Source organism: Eumetopias jubatus, unplaced genomic scaffold, assembly GCF_037043125.1.
Source record: "Eumetopias jubatus isolate StellerSeaLion01/CBP00866 unplaced genomic scaffold, mEumJub1_p1.0 scaffold_12, whole genome shotgun sequence".
NCBI classification, from domain to species: domain Eukaryota; kingdom Metazoa; phylum Chordata; class Mammalia; order Carnivora; family Otariidae; genus Eumetopias; species Eumetopias jubatus.
In genome coordinates, this window is record NW_028274818.1 from 87,938,356 (window position 1) to 87,956,395 (window position 18,040).

At 42.9% G+C, this 18,040-nt stretch overlaps 1 protein-coding gene across 1 annotated transcript in view; it reads left to right on the plus strand.

Moving 5' to 3' along the window:
* Positions 1 to 18,040, plus strand: part of CACNG3 (calcium voltage-gated channel auxiliary subunit gamma 3) — an 82,354-nt gene that overhangs the window by 1,201 nt on the left and 63,113 nt on the right. The gene's annotated exons all lie outside the window — the stretch shown is intronic.

Here is an 18,040-nt window from a genome sequence, read left to right on the forward strand (position 1 = left end):
AAGGCACTGGATTAGAGGGGCAGAAGGGAGTTTTCTCAGGCTTCTGAGGAATCTGTGAAGCTTGTCACAGTGATGAGCAAGGAAATCTGGGTTTCCTATATGTTCCCCTCCCCTGTTTGCCATTGGCTCTCCATGCCTGCATTCCCACTGGCTGGCATTGGTCAGGGCTTTTTGAGAACTTGCATTTATGTAAATCACTTAGGAAATCATGCTATGACATCACTTGCTAGTGTAATATTGCATCATTCCCTGGCCTTCTTCCCATGTCCTGACACTCTGAACAACTGCTCTCCTCACTAGCACTACTACAGTCAACTCTGTTTCCAACACATATTTGCAACTGGTGGGAATCCCAGGTAGGAAAAGACTACTTTAAATGCAACAAGGATCATTGTGCTTGAAGTCAGAAGACCTGGGTAATGCTGCAAACTATCTGTGTGACCTTGGCTAAGACATTTACCTCCTCCAACCCTCGTTTATCAATCTGGGAAATGATTCCTTTGGAATAGGTGATCATGAATTAGCACTATCCAAAGCTCTTAGTTTATCCAGTGTAATGATGGAAATTTTAGAACAATTCTTTCCCAAACATTGACAAAAATCTAATATTTATGATCATTGGTGATCAGATATGGTGAAATCATTTACCTTGGGGAAATTCCATAATTCTCTTTCTTCTATTGACAACAAAGAATTGAATTACCTTTGTAAAGCTGTGATTTGGTGGATGTTTTGATGTCTACATGGTTCTAGGGATGGCATAAAAAATCTGAGCCAAACAAGGTATATATGTAGACCATGTTTCAGTTATTTCCAGTTCTTCTTCTTCTTGGAGCAAAACCTGGGAATGTACAATTAAACACCAATTTTGGCTTCCCCCATTAGGGCCTAAAATCCCTAAATCCTTGCTCAGAATTTCTCAACTGATGGTTTCTCTTTTTCTCCAACATCATGTCCTACACCCACAGTTTGTACAAGGAATTGGAACCCCACCCAGGCATTCTGTGGGCTTAGTGGGAGAAGTAAGAATTTGAATCAAGATGGAACTGGATGCATCCAAGATATACTCTTGGTCAGGTGAATTCTTTTGAGAAAATTTGTTGCAGTCTTCATGCAATTTGACTCAGCCATATTTTTTTTTACATTTTTTGAAGTATTAAATATGGTAACTTTAATGAGTCACAATGAATTTTTAGCTATGTGTACACCCATGTAACCAACACCTAGATGGGCCTGGCTGGCATCTGAGCCAAGGTTTTTCTTCGTGTACTGAATATATCAAGTGTGCAAGGAATTTCAGGAACCTCTGATTTTCTGCATGCAGTAGGCAGAATCCATCCTCTGGAAGAAAGGTGTATCACCATCTCTAATTCAGTATCTCCTGTCTCCTAGAGTCTCAACATCCTCATTTTTCTGGTCCTTTAGTGTCAAAGAATAACTGGAGGTCTTGCAGCTCAGTTTTCCCTGATATCAAATTAGAAGAGTCCATTCATCCACACTTTTTTAAGAGCCATAAGAGAATGTGGCTATTTTGTCCAAAAGAGAATGCTCAGGAGGAACATGACAGCTGTCTGCAAATATCTGAAGAGTTGTCATATGGGAAAGAGATTTGAAATGTTCTATGTGGCCTCCAGGGGGTAGAAGTAAGAGCTAGAGGAAAACAGGTTTTACCTCAATGTAATTAACCATGCAATGTGGAAGGAGTGGGTTCTCCCACCCCTAAGAGGTATGGGTTCTCCACCACCAAAGATATTCAAGAATAAGGAAACGACATCAGTGTTTCCAAACTTGGCTAGTCATCAGAATCACATGGGGAGCATTTAAAAAAAAATAGATTATTAGCCCTCACAACTAGATTCTCTGCTTCCATAGGTCTGTGGTGGATCTGAATTTTCTGAAACTCCTCCAAGCAATTCTGATGTTAAAGCCAACACGTATTATTTACAATGGGCCTGGCAACCATTACATGTGTTAAAGAGGATCACATCACTCAAAGGAGAGAAGGGATGTTTCCAGTTTTCATTGCTATAACTCATCAGGATGTCATTTCTATTTAGTACTTACTCTGTGCTAACACTGTTCTGACAATTTTGAAAAATTAACTTTTTCCTCTTCAGAGCAGCTCACTGATGGAGGTATTTTTATTATCCTCATTTTAAAGGTGAGGAAACTGAGGCCTAGAGAGATTATATGACTTGCCTGAGGTCACATACCTAAACCCAACAGGTATTACTTCACCTAAGCCATGTTGCTTCTCGGAGCATTTGCTAGAGATCATTAATTCATGCTCCAGTGGATAGGTTGCTTTGGTACAAACATTAGCTTGTGAGAATGCCCAGACACATGGGTTTTTCCATTCAGAAGCCTCAGGTCCCAGAACACTCAGCATGCCTGTGCCTCGTCTGCAGGGGTGCAGGAGACATCAGACAAACTCGGAGACGGCAAAGGACACGTTTTGAATGAAGAAACAATCGACCTATGTAGAGACACCCACACTCAGAAAGCCTGACTCATTATCTCTATCTGGAAAGCACGCAAGGCATTCACAAAGTGGGGCCCCAACTTGCTGTGTGTTTTCAATGGCAGCATGTGGATTTGAATGAGAATATGTTCGGTGTATGAATCCCCCACAAATAAGACCCCTTGGAGTCCTAGACACAAGCAAAGTGATATATTTACGGAGTGGAAAGACCCCGCTGGACTGGTAGCAAGGAACCCTGAGCACTCATCACATTTCTGTCACTACCAGTTACGGGAATTGTGCATGTTCTTTTCCTCCTTTGGGCCTCAGTTTATCCAATTCTGAAATGAAAGCTTCAGATAAGATTAGGGAGAACAAATCCCATTGTCCATGTGGACAAGGCAGGTAATGTAACAGTTGAAACAAGCATTTCACTTAACTCAATTCTATAGGGGGAAATCACTGCACTTGAGAAGATATATGGTAACTGAAACAAGGTCTCTGTGTGGCGGGCAACAGAGATTGGTGGGGACAGAGGCAAACCGGAGAACACAAGCCCTCATCCAAGGGACAATTACTATGTGACTTGAGTTGATATTTACTCTGGGGAAATGTGTACCAAATTCATACCAATATCCCAAATATTTAAAATCCACGTGTAAAATCTCTCGATTTTTAAAATGTGGGCAACTAAATTAACTTTTTAAAAATGCACTGCCTGCCAAGCCAAACTTGCCTTGTCGTTGAATCTGACCCATGGGCTGCCAGTTTAAAGGTCCCTTTAATCCAAATTTCTGTTATTTCCATATTTTATTCCTGAGTTATTCTCCATTAGTCAGTGATCACTTTTTCAATTCATTAAAAAAAAATGCTGACTAAGAAAATAAAGCTCACTTAGCTTTTAGGACAAGGAACTTGAAATTATGGAAAAGAGTTTCAATAGCAGAAATAGCTACAGATGGGCCTGGATGACATCAAACATCTGGCTGAAAAACTGAAAAAAAAAATTAGCTAGTCATTAGAAGTTCCCCCATATTTCCAAATCTCCAGATGGTTGACTTTTTCAGCCAGATGGGGTTGCAGCTTTATTTATGTGTTCAGAAGCCTTTGGGGAAGCTGCAAAGATGTGATTAAGGACAGGGATAAGAGAAGGACATAACAGTGGTCGAGTATTTCTTATGTGCCAAGCCCTGTGCTGGGTGCTCTCACATGCAGTAACTCATACACTTTTCGTACTTCCTATCTCCCTCCAGTAGAAGATAAGGACAGGGGTCCTTGTCTGTTTGGAGCACTGCTCTATCTCTACAGCTTAGGAACAGTACCGAGTAGTCACTTCTGCTCCTTTACTCCAGCATCTGACACTGCGGCTTCCTTTAGATGTGGGTGCAGAATGCTCTGACTCTCTTCCCTACCTTTGACCTTCTCCCTGGTCCTTTCCCTGCATGCTTCCTCTTTGCCTCTAAAGCCCAAGAGGCAAATAGAGGAGAGAAGTGGACTAGAATCTTAAGGCAAATGAGGGTGAGTGACTATGCCTGTGTTTGTGGGACCAGTCAGGATTGGGGAGGTGGCAGAGGTTGAGGTGTGAGCATGATAATATTCAACCAGAACATGTCTGTATAGCCATATTGCTTGTTAAAATGTTGAAATACTTTCCTACTTCTTGGTAAACAGCATCTGGTCCAAGTCCCCCATCAACCCTCCCCCTCCCACCACCACTATAGCTACCCTAGCCTATTCTGGAACCTCCCAGACATCTACGAGATCTGTCCAGTAAAGAGTTAAGACCTGGCCCAGCAGAGGCCATCATGATCATGATCCCGTCATGATGCTATGGAAGCATCCATTCTGACTGGCTGGTCTCACGTCCTACCTGTGATTAAATATTCTGAATATTATTCCCAGTTCTATCATTGGTGGAAAAGACCTACTCCTCTTCTTTCTACCTCAAACCCAGCCCCCTACCTTCTGACTCTAATATCCTACTCATTTTAAGAAGTAGATGATTTGAAAATAATTCTGTTTACTTCATCACTTGAAATTTTATATTCTGGATTAGAAAAAAGGCAAGTGATCCACATTCCAAGGTTGGGTAACCAGTGTGGGTTATTAACATGGTGACTAGTGTGGGTTACTAGTGTGTGTCAAGAAAAAGTAAAACAAGAAAAAAAAACCCACAAAAAAAGATGACTGTGTCCTTTGAATGTTCTCTTAGAACAGTGTCTAACAATCTTACTGAAGGGATCATCGGATTCTTTAGAGGAATGTAATTTTTGACTTAGTTTTATTATAGATAAAGGGCCGTGGTATAGTTAGATGTTTATTTGTAGAAAACTTGGAAAGATGCACATAAATTTGCTCATTAGAGGTGCAAGTGATTTCTGTTCATTAGAAGAGATAAGCTCAAATGTTGTAGATTTATTGCCCACCTCTCGGACATGAATCAGTTTTACATCTAACTTGACATTCTTACTTCAGAATTTTTTCCCTGAGAAACATATATAACATCCTCCTTTGAACTAGCTTTGTCATTCTGCTAGTTCTCTCATTGATGAGTTGAACTAAATTTGACATGAGCTCATTGTATATTTTAGGAAAATTATGTTTCTAACCATTTAAAAATTATATTCTGACATGTGGAAGCACCCCCAGTGAAACCAATGTTTCTCAGGTTAAAGAGAAGCCCACAAAACTGCAATGTTGTTTTGCTTTTTCCTCCATCCACATGACCCTGCCAGAGCCCCCTTTTTCATTATAGGAGCAAATGGGCCTTTAACCACTTATGAACTGTTCTCTGACCACAGAGAATATGGGATAACAGCAGGGGTCTTGAGGTCAGGTAGACCTGAATTCTTACCTGATCCTGCCATTTACTGGCTGCAATGCCTGGGAAATTGCTTCACCTCTGAGCATGAGCTTCCTTACCTGTAAAATGAAGACACACAGTAGCAAGCACTGTTCAACTATTTCTATTTTTGTGGTTCCTTTATTCCTTCATACCTCTAAATAATACATTGGCCAGGGCGCCTGGGTGGCTCAGTTGGTTAAGCGACTGCCTTCGGCTCAGGTCGTGATCCTGGAGTCCCGGGATCGAGTCCCACATCGGGCTCCCTGCTCAGCAGGGAGTCTGCTTCTCCCTCTGACCCTCTTCCCTCTCGTGCTCTCTGTCTCTCATTCTCTCTCTCTCAAATAATAAAATAAATAAAATCTTTAAAAAAATACATTGGCCAGTAGTCCTTAATTTATCCTTTTTAGACAACACCCATTTGCAAAGACAAATGATAAGCTAGCTTCCTTATGCCACCTCCCTTTCTCCCAAAACTTGTTCTTCAGTGAGTTACCTGTGGCTCCAAGAAGAATCATTCACAAAGATTGAGGGTGCCTGCAAAAATGAGAGACATCATATTCCTGGGTTGGACACTGCTCACGTGCCTACCTTAGTAAGGAGGCTGAGAGAGAGAATGGCTATGGGGCCGCCTTTGTGGAATGGGGAGGTTTTGCAGGTTGTGTGGATCTGGTAGTGAAGAGCTGAGCTTGAGCCATTTGGTCAGTATCCCACCCAAGAGAGCAGCCCAATAGGCAAGAAGACCCCAGTCAGAGCTACATAACATTCACGACAATGTTGCCCTGCACAGGGCTGCTGGGCTTAGTGGTGATGCAGGGGCTGAGAGTGGGCCCCTGCCCCATTCCCCAAACCATGCACCTTGGCCTAGAGCTGAGTCCATCCAAAGGGAGGAGGGGCTTTAAAAAATGTTCACAGGGTACTGTATGGTCCAGCAGCATGGGACCATGAGTTGCCAGTGATGGAAGCCAAAGGGGGATGGAAGAGACTGGATCAGATTCAGATATCCCACATGGGGGAAGGAAGTTGCAGTGGGAAGACCTCCTAGGGTTCTCCAATCACCAAAGCACGTGTCTCCAAAAGTCAGTCAACTTGTCGACCCCTGCCACACAGAGAACCCTGACGATCAGTGTTAGCTGGGGAAGTAGTAACAACAGTAAAGGTTTGCAACTTCACCCAGCTAAGTGAAGTGACATTTTGGCCTTTTTTTTCTTCCTGCTCCCTGCCACAACACACTGAAGGCGCTAGAATCTAAAAGAGGGATGAGCAGAGATAGCGCATTGCAATCTGGAAGTTTTAACAGGCAAAAGTGAGTGGAAAGTTATGACCTCTGCCCAAAATACTATTTTTTAAAGATTTTATTTATTTGTCAGAGAGAGAGAGATAGAGCACAAGCAGGGGGAGTGGCAGGCAGGCAGAGAGAAAAGCAGACGCCCCACTGAGCAAGGAGCCTGATGCTCAATCCCAGGACCCCAGGATCATGACCTGAGCCGAAGGCAGACGCTTAATCGACTAAGCCACCCAGGCGCCCCCACCCAAAATATCATTGAGAAAATGAGAGGTTGGATATAACACAGTTGAAAGCTAAAAATAAAACAGTTAAACATTCACACTCCACTAATTTGAGATTCTTCAATAAACAGGGTATATGTCATCATGCTTTGTCTCTAAAATTCTGAAGTTGAAAACCCAATGGTGTGTATGTATATCTACTGTGATACATAATTGTATCTCAGGGATTGGCAAACTATAGCCCATGGACCAAATTCAGCCCATTGACTATTTTTGTACAGCCCACAGGCTGAGAATATTTTGTACATTTTAAGTAGTTCAAAAAATTAGATAATATCCAATATTATTTCATGACACATAAAAATGACAAGAAATTCACATTTCAGCATCTATACTTCTGCATATTGCCAATAAAAATTTTATGGAAATTTGTTTTCTCTCTTGTTATATATGTATAACATATAGTATCCTCAGTTTTGCTGCTTGGCCTGCAAAGCCTAAAATATTTACTGTCTGGCCCTTTACAGAAGAAGTAAAGTTTGCCAACTCCTGTTATATCTCACTGGAGAGGCATGGAGGAATCTATAATAACATTTTATTTCTAGAAGTACCCTTTGTTTTCCTGAGAATATTGGTTGTTGTGGCAGTCGTGGTGGTGTTTTTTTGTTTTTTTGGTTTTTTTTGGACTATTCACCTTTATCACTGACTCTTCGTCTGACCCAGTATTCTATGAGTCTTCTTCTCTTTCCTGGAGAACTTGCACTTAGCTCTTTGCCCAGGTAGTACTTCACTTCTTCCTGAGACATAGAGAGGTTGAAAGAAAGTCAGTGAGATCCTTCCCTCGTAAAGGTCTCCAGGAAAATGCAGCCCCTGCCCAGGTACACAGGGAACGATGCCTGTCTGGGCTGGCAAGAGGGGAAAACTTTGGGGGCCGGTGTTCTGATGGCAATGAAAAGAACAGGACACTAGAGACGGGGTGAAGGTAGACTCGATCAGACATGGTCACTGAGTAAGTGAGGGTGAAGAAATTGATGTCCACAAAAACGAGGCTGTTGGTATTGGAAGTCAGATAGAAATCCTCCTCCATTTGCCCCGTGGATGAGGTTCAGCATGCTCATGAAACTCAAGACAAATATTCTGGAAATGGGTGCTTTTATGGAGACATAGTCGTCCTCCAAAAATGTTAAGAATCACTAATGTAGAGCCTAGGGCAGAGGTGAAAGCTGGGATGACCTGAGGATCACCCAAACCTAGGTGGGAATTGAAGATGCAAAAGTACACAAGAGGGGCCAGAGAAAACCCAGTGGGTATGAAGAGGGAAAGTGACAAAACCCTAAGTAGCTTTGACACTTGGGGGGCTGGGAGCAGAGGAGCTGGTGAAAATTGGAAAGAAAAGCAGAGATGAAGAAGAAATTATCAGGATTAGACTTGCATTTTAAGGGTCTACAGAGGTTTGCTCCAAAATGATGGAGAAGAACAATCAAGTTGAGACTAGCAGCTCTCCAGCCCAAGAGGTCTGCACAAGAGGACCCACGTCCAGGGCAGATCTGCCCTTCCTCCTGGAATCAGTAAGCAGGTGGGGTGTCCACAGAGATCCTGGGGGCTGCTTCCAAGGAAGCTGCAGAAGGAGAGCCTGGGCCATGAGAACCCCAGAAAGAAGTGCCAAGGAAGTAATAAATAGCGGACACTTAATGAACACCCTCTGTGTGCCAAGCTACGATTACTAGGGCAGACCGAGCGTTTATTTCTGGACTAACCCCTGAGCGCCGATTGACTGATTGATTTAACAGACACATACAATATACCAGCCACTGTTCTAAGTGAGCACTTGGCAAATGTCATTTGATCCTTGTTACATTTTCAGGAGGTAGATACTGCTAGTATCCCCACTTTACAAGTAGGAGGACGGAGACCCAGAGAGCACATGATTAGTAAGAGGCAGAGCTGGGATTTCAACCCTACCCTGTGCCGCTTTTGGTGACTGTACTCCAGGCGCTTGGATAAGTACTTAGTGTAAACAGATGCAACTCATAATAGCCTGTGTACTACTCAGTAGCTCCACCCACAAGGAGACTGAGGCTCGTAGAAGTGAAGTAGCTTGCACTAGATCGCCTGCTAGTGTGTTCCCCAGAAGCTGCACCCTCAACACCACACTGCACTGCCTTAATAGAAGGACTTAGGCCTGGTGGGCAGGTCTTCTTCAACCTGCTCACTCCTTTTTTTTTCTTTAAAGATTTTATTTATTTATCTGAGAGAGAGTGAGTGAGAGAGAGAGAGCATGAGCTGGGGAGGAGCAGAGGGAGAGGGAGAAGCAGACTCCCCACTGAGCAGGGAGCCCTAATGTGGGGCTTGATCCCAGGACTCCAGGATCATGACCTGAGTGGAAGGCAGACGCTTCACTGACTGAGCCACCCAGGCGCCCCTCCAACCTGCTCACTCCTATGTCAAGGAGGGTTTGGTGCCAGTCCCTAGCTTTTAGCCATTCAACAATTGGAACTTTGGTGTAAAATAATTATCCCAACCTTTCCCAATTTTTATTACAAATCCAGCAAGGTCAGGGAAAAGAAATGGTAGAACAAGATTTAGATATGGTAGTACTGGGCTGCTGAGAAACACCACCTCTGGAGATCAAATGTAAATTTTCTTTAAATGGCAACACCAATCATTTGGAAGTGAGAAGAGCCGAGTTTCTTAAGGAGTTTCTGATTAGACGCAAGTGGGCAAAGCATTGGAGATTCTTGCATCTTCTACATTGGATTTGGGTGTCTGCAAACTTGGGGAGGCCATTAGGTTCATGGCTGTCCCACTCTCCGAGGAGTAAACTTGGACATGTTGTTTGTTTGATTTATTTGAGCTTTCGATTCTGTGTCATGCAGGAATCAAGTTCTGGTTTAGGGATCTGCAGCCTGATTCTCATACAGCGCTTAAAGAGCCAAAATCATATTTGAAGAGCACGAATACCCACTAGACATGCAATAGACCAATGTACCACCAGGCCGGGTTCTTGGTGACCTTGGGGTTGGAGAGGCCAGAAGTGGGCAACAAAGATGAGGTTGGGGCAAGCAAAGCCTGACACCGTACATCTACCTTTCAATCTGCATGTTGTAAGAAATGTTATCAACTATCTTGTTGCCACCCAAATACACTACCAACCTTATTTTGCTGAACTGGCACATAGTAGATGCTCAATAAATATGCATTGAGTTTGTTGCTTGAGGGTAGGCAATTCAGTCATCTTGAGCTTCTCCTAGTGAACCCATGCTAATTGCTACCAATCGCTATTCTGCTCTTAAGTACTTATAAACCGCTTTTAAAATAATGTATCCTATAACTTCCCTCTGTCTTAATTGCTGATAATTCCGTAGCCTGTATTTTGAGGAAGTCTGACTTCACAGTCAGTCCTGAAAATCTCCACATCATTTGTCCATCCCTTATTTTCCATTTTTTTCCTCAAAGATTATTCAGAGTCGTTCAATAGTCTGGGTACAACCTGGGGAAAGACAAAAGTAAATACATGTTGTGTGGACATATTGTAGGCAAATCCAGCAGACACTGTTTCTATTCCTTGTGCTTCAGAGTCTATATATATATTTGGTTACCTGCATGTTTAGGAAATGGAATCTCCACAACTCTGTATTCTGCAGCATATGCTATTCTGCATCATGCAAAGCTGCCTTGGAATACAATAATACCTACCTGTTAAAATGATTCCAGAAATCATGGGTAACTGTTGAAGCATCTTCCACCATCTCAACTATTACAAAATCCTACTGTCACCTGTGGAAATTCGTTTTGGAATGCAGCAGTTCATACAGATGCATTATTTACAACAAATTGTTGTGACCCTTTGCAAATTACAGGACGGCAGAACCAATTAGCTGTTTATCAGCTTAAAATGCCTTAAAATATATCCTACCAAGTAAGTCCTGGCTTTTCAAAATATTACTTTTCACCAAAGATGAATCTGGCTTGTGATCAAAATGCTCTAAGTGTTTAGAGAAAAATAAAAAGATCAAATCAAGAGGCAATGATGTTAATCTGAGTCAAAGGTCTGCTGCACAGCATAGTAATTGCTCTCCTCTGCTTCTTCACTCTGTGGTGAGTGATGGCTTAGCTCCCGAGCACGGGGGAGATGGCAGGTTGGGTTCCAAGAGATAATAAGGTCTGAACCAAGGAAAATTCTGTCTGGTCCACCCCCAAAGATGATTTTCCAGTTATACTCCCTAGGGCTGGGCTGCAGCACCATCCCTTTGGCTTAGGTAATGCACAGTCACAGCCCAGCACTATGGACTTTCTCCAAACCGTCCGAAAGCTCGAAGATGCACTAGAGTGGGAAGGGGGATGAGATTGTAAACAGTGTGATCAAAGTAGGCCTCCCTGAGAAGGTGACATTTAATCCTGGATATAAAGGAGATGAAGAACCAAGCCAGGTGGCTATCAGGGGGAAAGAGCATTACAGATAGGAGAAAGCAAATGCAAAGGCCCAGGGGTGGGACGTGGCTGGGGTGTTCAAAGAGCAAGGGAGTCGCTGCGGCTGAAGAAGATGATGAGCTCAGAGGAGGGAGTGTATCAGTTGAAGGGGCTTTACCCCAGACTGTGGCCCAAGACTGACATGTTCTTGAGTTTGCCATGCCCGGGTCTTCTCAATAGAGTTATTTGCTGCTTGATGGAAGGAATGCTTTGTCCTGTGACCTCCCTTGCTTCTTGCAGGCAAGAACTTCAGCTCTAGTCTTTAAAAGTTTTTGCCTCACCTTGCCCTGGCGCTTCTTGAAGACTGGGCACAATGGAACAGCATCCCTTCACCATCATCTTCCTCCTTCCCCTGAAAGCAAACCATGGTCCCTTACTGTTTTCAGTATTGTATTTCTTTACTGTGGGGAAATGGGGGGATGACAGTGATGTGGAGGTTTCTCATGCGTATCGAATCTCATGAAGTTCTTAGACTCATCCTTCCCGATGGGCAGGCCCCCCTAACTCAGATTCTCAACCTCCTCCAGCTCCGGCGGTCATCTTCTCCCATCCTGCTCTCCCTTCTCAGCCTGGAGAGCCAACAGGGGGGGTGTGAAGTGAGTGATTTGCATCTGGAGGAACTCCAGCCTGGCTCCCTGGCTCTCTATGTCCTTACTGAGCACCTACTAGGTGCTAGACATTATGCTAGGTGCGAGGATTCAGCAGAGAAGAAAATAGACAAGTTCCCATCTTTGTAAAGTTCAGAACTGTAAAGCGAAGACACTGAGAAACTGCCTCCAGGTAAACAGAGCAGGATACTCCTGGAAGATGCAGTAGGAGCCCTGGGTTAGTCAGGGGGAGAGGAGGCTTGACACAGAATGTTCTCTTAAGGGCTTGCATGTCTCCAAGGGGTCTGGCCTACAACAGATGCCCAAAACACATTTGGCAAATAGGTTACCCAGAGGAGAACGGACTTCTCCAAAGTGCTGGAGGATGGAATGGAAATGAATTCAGAGCTCCTGGTTTCCTATCCTTAAGCAGATGGGAAAGAAAGCAGGACAACAGCCTACTTCTAGAAATCCATGGAGACAAAATGAGTGACTACACATTTCTCTTGGTGTACATTTTTAAACTCTCTTAAAAAAAAAAAAAGCCTGGGTATTTGATTTTTGTCATGCTTTTTGAGTGGCATATTTCTCTTATTATATTTTCTTAAAATACTTTTAACATCAAAGTAACACAAAAACACATTCTCAATATAAACTTTTAAGACAAAACAGACCAGGCAAGGGTTCCTCTGTACTCTCTCTGTATCACTCATCCCTTTTCCCCCAGATGACTGCTACTTCCATGAATCTCTAATAAATATCATTTCCCTGTCTTTCTGCTCTACCATGTCAAAGAGATTAGAAAGGGTATATTTTTCTCTTCCAGTTTAAATTCTTCACAATTTACTCAAAAGCTTTTAAAAATTATCTTATAATTTACTAAGGCATTTAATCATGCACATTATTTTTAAAATTAAATCATGTAGAAGGGCTCTTAATGACAAGCATCCGCCTCAGGGGCTCTTCCTCCCCTTCACCCCAAGTTCTACTGCTCAGAGCAAGGGTTTTTCCCCCCCTCCTTAACCATTTCTGATTCAGCTCTTGCGGTGGTTACATCTATATCTCTAAATAACGTGTTTATCCTGTTTCTTGATTTATAAGCTGTTGACTTCCTGCCATGATAGGTGAGGATTTAGTTAAATCATTCCACCCTCTGTATTGATTCCCTAATTTCTAAAAACAGCATAAACCTTTATTTCTTTTCCCATCCCCCTTGGGTAGAATGTTTCAGCTTCTCACTTTCTAGAATGGTCCACATTCCCCCTTTCCACTTACCCGTGTCCATTAGTTGTACTTTTGCTTTCTCTTTGCCAAGAATTCACTCCGTTTGCATTTCACTCTGCAACTATGCTAATGCCTCCCATGCTGGGGTTATGGGTCAATTCTGAAGTTTGAAAGCCAGTGAAATTATTATGATTAGGTGGACAATGTTTAGTGCAAAGCTAAGTTGATTCCTAGGATTTCATTTTTCTCTTTGCGTTTTCAATGTCACCATCTTGTAGCCATTCAAAAAAACAAACAAAAAGGTCCAAATGGAGTCTTTTTTTCTAACATTTATCCAGTTGTTCAAAATCATGCCATATATTTGTTTGTGTCACACTTGGGCTTTTTGGTACAGTTTTCATTTTTCCTGGAGTTTCCTGGAGTGACTCCAAGGTTGTTGTTGTTTTTTTTTTTTTAAACAGGTCATTTCTGAGCAAAATTGGGCTTTTTAAATATAAGTCCTGGGGTGGGGGAAAGAACCTTCTGGAAAAATCATACCTCCCCCCCCTCCTTTTTTTCTGCCTTCTCAGTACAGTGTAATAGTTAAGACCTCACCTCTATGGTCAGATTCCTTGGGCTCAGATCCCAGGTCAACAATGTATCACGGTGCACAACGGTGTACCAATGCTACTTAACCTCCCTGTGTCTTCTGTTCTCATCTGTAAAATGGGGGTGTTACTGTCCCTCCTCATAAGGTTGCTTGGGTATTTGATGAGTTCATATTTGCACAGCACATAGAACCAGTGTCTGGCACGTATAAGTACTAACTTGGTGTTGATCATTACCATCTTCCTGTGATAAACAGACTGGACAGAATCTGCCCATCTGTGTCGTTCTGCCCACAGCAAGGAACCCTCCAGAACATGGTTATCACCATTCTCCTTCGTCCCCCAAATCTTCACATTGCTTTTGGGGGCAAAGCCAGTGATACAGCTGATGGAGACCCTACCGGGGAATCAGATTCATGGTCTCTAGTGACACTTCTTAAGCCTCTTTTCATACTGGTTGCTGAGGTGGTGGAAACCTTAGGGAATCTGTATTCTAGAATATCCCTCAGAGGAGCCACATTGAGGAAAGATTACCCCTTAATAAATAACAATGGCAAGTGCATACCGAGTGCTTTACATGCATTTTCTCACTCAGTTCTCTCAAGAGCCCTATGGGGTATTACACCCATTTTACTGAGGAGCAAATGTAATTCAGCAGAGTAACTTCCCAGTTCTCCCAGCTAGTGAGTGGTAGTGGTAGGACTCAACCCTGAGTCTTTCAAGTCTGAGAACCGAGGTCCTTAACGTTGATGGGATAGTGCAGGGTCCTCAGAGTGCATTCTGTTAACCCTGGGGATAAGGGAGGCCCCCAAAGGCCATTTCATGGGGGGTCTGCAAGATCAGAACTACTTCAGAGTAGTAATAAGATGTGATTTGCCTTTTTGATGGTGTTGACATTTGCACGGATGATGCCAAAGCAGCAGTGGGTGATGTTGCTGGAGCCTGAGCTCCCACGAAAGGAGTGGCGCCAACCTATCCTCGTTGTCACTGAATTCATCACCACCACTCCCTCCCAGTGAAAGGAAATGCTAGTTTCCCTTTGAAAGGTCCTCAATGAAACAGTAAAGAAGGATTCATCTTATTAAATTCTATGACATCTCGAACCTCACATATAACAAAATGGGAAGTACCCAGAAAGCACTTCTGTGACGAGCCAAAGCACACCGTTGGTCTCCAGCAAAGCCATTTGTGCAACTGAGTTGTGTGCTGAACTAGCTGCAGTTTTTTCCATGGAACACCAAATTTACTTGAAAGAATGACTGACAGGCAAATTATGGTTATTCAGGCTTGGATATTTGGCAGACATTTTCTCGAAAATGAGCTAAGTGACCCTGTCACTTCAAGGAAAGCCACTGATGGCATCTATTGCCAATGATAACATTCAAGATTTCAAATGAAAATTACAATTTTGCTGGTATCTGCCCTCTTGGGTGAATGTGATTTTTTTTTTTTTATATTGTGTCATGACATGTGCCAAATTTGGGAGACCTGTATAACTCAGGGAACCAGTATTTCCCAAATGGCCAATGCATGATGTTAAAAAATTATCCCTGAGTAAAAGATTCGGTCAAAATATGGCATGAGAACAAGGATCTTCATGCCCAAGAGCATGAAAAGTTAATTAATATGGATTCAGATTCCACATTGGAATCTTTAGGTTCCACATTGGAACCAGCCTTTAAGAAATGGCTGTTATTGAGTTTTGGTGTAGTATCAAAGAAGAATATCCACAATTATCTTCAAAGGCTATTCAGATACTCCTATCTTTGCCAATCACATATTTGTGTGAGGCTGGGTTTTCTTCCTATGCTTCAACCAAAACATTTGGCAGCAGACCAAGTACAGAAGCAGATATGAAAATCTGTCTATTAAGCCAGACGTTAAAGAGATTTGCAAAAATGTAAAAACAAATACCACGCTTCTACTTTTACTTTTTTTTTTGGTTTTAGAAAATATCATTATTTTTCATATAAATATGTTATTTCTGTTAATATGCAGTTGGGTTTAACATTGCTTATAAATGAATTTTTAAATAAATATATTTACGTGTTCTGAGTTAGGAAATATGAGCAAATATAACCCATGTTAACTATGGCTCAATAATTTGCACAAATATAAAGGAGTCCCGAGATGAAAACCTTTGAGAATCGCTGCTACAGCTGTATTTTAATTGTTGACAAACTTCAAGTGGTTGAGGAGAGAAACCGAAGGAGCCATTTTCATACTTTTGTTGGAAGATTTCCTTCTAGTTCTGCCTTATCTTCCTCGCTGGGAGATGAAACAGGCCCTTGGCATGTTCCAGTCTCTCTGCTCTGAGTTCTCTTTAGCTGCCACTAAGCTCCACCATTGTTCTGCCATCACTGGGATGTAAGAGGCAATGTGAGGTTCCAGCAAGCGCTGAAAGCTATGTCTTTGATTAAAATGCAACCCTGCTGGTATAAAGTTTGAGAGGGCCTGGAGGATTCATCGTGCCTTGTGTCTTTGTTCACGAACACCAACAAAGCTCAGCCATGACTCCACAAAGAGCTGGAGGCTTGGGATCTGTGGAGAGATTCCTGACATGTGGGACAAAGCAAAGTGCAGGAACACTAAGCTAATTCCTCAGCATTTTAATGGATGGGGGCTTACATTTATAAACTGTCCACCTTTACCTATAATTAAAGAACCCTGTGCGTGAAGATGGAGAGTTTAGGGAAGGGAGGGGGCTGCCGGGCTGCCACTTATGAGGCATTCTTTCTGGCCAGTCCCAGTGCTAGGCACGGGGAAGCAGAGTGAAATGAGAAATAGAAGGGAGGCTTGAGGATGCTGCCAGAAATGTTTGTTCTTGTTGGTCTGTTGGTTTGCCACCCCCCTCTTTTGATAAGAGTATTCTGATCTTTTTGGGCTACCATGTCACTCTATCACTCCCTCCTCTGTCCACGTGGCTTGAGTGGAAATGACTCCAGCCTGGCTCTCGGGATGAGCACGTGACCCAGGCATGACCTTAAAGATTATCAGAAGGTATCAAGGGTTTATGCTAAGGCAGTGGTTCTCAACAGAGGATGATTTTGCCCCTCCAGGGACATTTGGCAATGTCTGGTGACACTTTTGGTTGTCACCAGGTGGGGGCATGGGGGAGGCCAGGGATGATTGATAAACATTCTGCAGTGCATAGGACAGCCCCTCACAACAAACAGCTATCCAGCCCCCAGTGTCAACAGTGCCAATTGGGGTGGAGAGACCTGACTGGAAGATAATGGAAAGCCATGGAAGGCTTTTAAGCAGAGGAGTGATGTGCTCTGAACTGACATTTTTTAAAGTATAGTCAGGTGCCATGTGGAAACAGATTTTAGAGATTTAAAAGTGAAGCAGAAGAGAGGGCTGCCTGAGTGGCTCAGTTGGTTAAGCGTCCAACTCTTGATCTCAACTCAGATCTTGATGCAGTCCTGAGTTTAAGCCCCACGTTGGGCTCCATGCTGGGGGTGGAGCTTACTGAAAGAAAGAAAGAAAGAAAGAAAGAAAGAAAGAAAGAAAGAAAGAAAGAAAGAAAGAAAGAAAGAAAGAAAGAAAGAAAAAGAAAGAAAAGTAAAGAGATAAGCCACAGGACTATTGCAATGACCCCAGTAATAGAAGACTCTAGAAGTTTGATCTGGAAATACATATTTTGAAATCGTCAGTGGCAAAGGTAGAGCCTTGGGTGTGAATAAGAGCCTCCACTAAGGGGGCTCCTGGGTGGCTCAGTCGTTAAGCATCTGCCTTCAGCTCAGGTCATAATCTCAGGGTCCTGGGATTGAGCCCCGCTTTGGGCTCCCTGCTCAGTGGGGAGCCTGCTTCTCCCTCTCCCACTCCCCCTGCTTGTGTTCCCTCTCTCACTGTATCTCTCTGTCAAATAAATTTAAAAATCTTAAAAAAAAAAGAGCCTCCACTAAGGCTGCAAAAAATAAGAAAAGAGAACCAAAGACAAAGCCCTTCATGCAACCGTGTATAAAGCAAGTTAAATAATGACAGTATCTAACATTGCTTGAGAGTTTATGTGCCAGCTACCATGCTATCATTTACATGATCATGTTTGTCCCTTTTGACAAGGCTTATCGTCCCCAGTTTATAAGAAAACTTAGGAACAGAGAGATTAAGTAACCAGCCCAAAGTCACACACCTAGTTATTATCTGAGACAGATAATGAACTCACAACAGCATGACTCCATGGCCTTTTCCCTTAACCACTAAGCTGCCGCCTCCCTGAGCTGAGAAGCATCTTCCAAAAGAAAAACTACTTCTCTCACAAGAGCTGAAGGATGAAGGGGAGTTAGAGAGATGGACGAATGAGGTGGTGTTCCAGGAAGAGCATGCACCGCGGTCTTGAGGCTAGTGAGAGCACGGC